Source organism: Arachis duranensis, chromosome 10 (assembly GCF_000817695.3).
Source record: "Arachis duranensis cultivar V14167 chromosome 10, aradu.V14167.gnm2.J7QH, whole genome shotgun sequence".
In the NCBI taxonomy this organism is placed as follows: Eukaryota; Viridiplantae; Streptophyta; class Magnoliopsida; order Fabales; family Fabaceae; genus Arachis; species Arachis duranensis.
The window spans coordinates 88,657,918-88,661,511 of NC_029781.3; positions in this window are offsets into that span (position 1 = coordinate 88,657,918).

The following is a 3,594-nucleotide window of genomic DNA, read 5'->3' on the forward strand; positions in this document are numbered from 1 at the left end:
CACAATTTGAAAAATAATTAAAAATATAATTATTAAAAACTTAATAAAAATAATAAAAAACAAAATATATTTCTTATTAATATTTTTATGTCTTTTATATAACAAACAAAATATATAAATTAGGTAGCGTTTGTTTTGTAGTACTGGGACAGAGACTGAGAAACTGAGATACAGTATCATGTTTGTTGAGCAGAGACTGGTACTAAAATTTCTGTCTCTGTCCCCAAAATTTCAGTATTTCAGTGCCTCCAAAATGTAGGGACACATGGGACTGATATTTTTAGAAACAGAGACTGAAACTTTAATAACATTTTATACCTAAAATACTCTCATTTTAATTAATTAATTCCAATTTTATCATTTGTGCAAATTAAATTAGATTTTTATTCTTATTTCAATTTTTGTCTCTTACTTGGCACCAAATAGAATACTAAAACTTATTTCAGTTTCCATCTCTTAGTCTTTGTCTCTCAATCTCAGTCTTTCGATATCTATCTCTCCACCAAACACTACTTTAGTGTTTTAAAACACTATTTCTCTAAAACAAGATTTTGTGTCTGTTATTCTTGTAAACAAGAGAGAGAGAAGTTGGTGCTGTCTGTAATAATTGCATCTTTATTGAGTTCCGTGACACCTTATTAGACCATCTCCAGTAGGGAACTCATCCCAGTTCCTGTTTATGGCCCACCTGTCATAAAAAGTAACTCCACATCAGCTTTTGCGTCATAAACAGTAAATAGGAACTCAAAGCATCTCTCTCTTCTCTATTAGGAGGAACTAACTTTAGTCCCTGTTGTGATCCCACTTAATTAATTAATTAAAATACTTGTAATTAATATAATTAATTTTTGTTAATAATGTAATTTAAATATTTAAATTTAAAAATAATTCACTATTAAAAGATATTAATATTAAATAAATTCATATATAACAAAAATACACAATAGATAATTCGGGGTTACACTAATTTGTAAAATTACTTAATACAAAGAAAAACATAATTAAACTCTATAGTTGACGACAAGCATTGTGAAATTGTCATATGTATTCAATCAAGTCCTGTTTCTAAACTTTTTAATAAATATTGAATATAGCCTATTGTTAAATGGACCTCACCTGAAGTCTGTCTTACTACTAATATACACCCAACCTAATTCTGAATGAAATAGACATCTATTACTAATTAATGAACTGGCCCAGAGCCTTAGAGAAGGATATGGGCTAAGTAATGGCCACACATATCGAAGATATGAACTAGACAAAACAACCATGGGTCTAATCTGGAGAAAGTTTCATTGGCTTCTTAGACCATCTCTAGTAGGGAACTCATCCCAGTTCCTGTTTATGGCCCACCTGTCATAAAAAGTAACTCCACATCAGCTTTTGCGTCATAAACAGTAAATAGGAACTCACAACATCTCTCTCTTCTCCATTAGGAGGAACTAACTTTAGTCCCTATTGTGGTCCCGCTTAATTAATTAATTAAAATACTTGAAATTAATTTAATTAATTTTTTTGAATAATGTAATTTAAATTTATAAATTTATAAATAATTAACTATTAAAAGATATTAATATTAAATAATTCATATATAATAATAATACATAATATATAATTCGGGGTTACACTATTTGTAAAATTACTTAATACAAAGAAAAACATAATTAAGCTTTATAGTTGACGACAAGCATTGTGAAATTGCCATATGTGTTCAATCAAGTCTTCCTTCAATTGTCTATGCTGCTGCCTATTTCGAAGTTGGGCATTTCTTTAGAAAAATTGATGGTATGGTGCAAAATCTTCCTCTCCTAGCTGAGGTTGTGATAAGCCATTTAATTATTATTTAAATAATTAATATAAATTATTAATTAAATAAAATTATAATTACTTAATTTAATTAATTATTATAATTATTATTGAATTAATTAATTAATATAACTATTTAATTAATTAATATTTTATATAACTATTTATTTTTTCACCTAACTTGCCATTTGGCAAGTGTTGATTGAGCAATGGGAGTTCCCATTCAGAGGGACTCCCTTTTCTTGAAAACAGTGAGGGAACTCACTCTCTCTTCACTCCAATGCTCCAATTCCTCTTTTTCTCTGACTATATAGTAACGGGGCTCCCCATTGGAGATGCTCTTAGACCATCTCCAGTAGGGAACTCATCTCAGTTCCTGTTTATGGCCCACCTGTCATAAAAAGTAACTCCACATCAGCTTTTGCGTCATAAACAGTAAATAGGAACTCAAAGCATCTCTCTTCTCTATTAGGAGGAGCTAACTTTAGTCCCTGTTGTGGTCCCACTTAATTAATTAATTAAAATACTTGTAATTAATATAATTAATTTTTGTTAATAATAGAGGGACTCCCTTTTCTTGAAAACAGTGAGGGAACTCACTCTCTCTTCGCTCCAATGCTCCAATTCCTCTTTTTCTCTGACTACATAATAACGGGGCTCCCCATTGGAGATGCTCTTAGAGATAGCATCGATCCATGTTCATGTCAGATGTATGTGTATCTCTAACAACACTAATTATCTTTTTTCCAATCACATCCTCTCTTCCTTTTTTTTTCTTTTCTTCATCAACTTACATTGACCATTTGACCCTTCTTCCTTCCATTGTTTTTGTTCCTCAAATGCAAAGCTCAATGTAGGGGTGTGCATGGCCTGGCCCGGCCTGAAGACCTGGCCCGCCCCAAGCACTTTTGGGCCTAATTTGGTGTGATTTCATTGGGTCTAGGGCCGGGTAAGGGTCTCAAAAATAGACCCGGTCATTATTTTGGGTCGGGTCCGGGCCATGTCTCGGATCACCCGAAGTCGGCCCGGTGGCCCGGTCATCATACACAATTAATATTTTGTGTTATTAGTGATGGATGATGGCTATTCTTATGTGAAATTTAAGTATTGTAAACCTTAATATTTTGTGTTATTAGTTATTATAAGACTATAAGTTAATGTTTTATGTTTAAAATGCATAAGATTTTAGACTAATGCATAATGTTGTGTTATTTGTATTGATTTAAATATTTGGTGTTATTATACAATATTAGTATTGATTATGATTATGCTTTAATTTTAGAGAAGAGTCGGTTTTTGTTTTTCTAAGTGAATTTTACCATGTCAAATAATAGTTGGAGCCTTGGAAATTTGGATATTTTCACATGCTAGCTTACAAGAAGGTATCAAAATAATGTAATGTTAATGGTCCGGTTTTCACCCGGTTTTTACCCGATATAATCGTGGCCCGAAAGTGTATAAATTTCACCGGGTCTAGGGCCGGATTCGGGTCTAATAAATAAGTACGGTATATATTTTGGGTCGGATCTGGGTCACATCAAACCCGGTTTCACCCGACCTATACACACCCCTAGCTCAATATTATTATTTATGGATTCTGGAATGCCCTCCCTGTCAACAACTCAAACACTTTTTGCTTTTTTTTTTTCAACCGCAATATATTACGTTACTGCATGGTAACTTGATATCACCGCAACTTATTATCATATCAAGATTTTGGATTCCATGATTAGTGCAATATGCTAATATTTTATTCTCTATAACTATAAATTCTATTTATTCAATAAC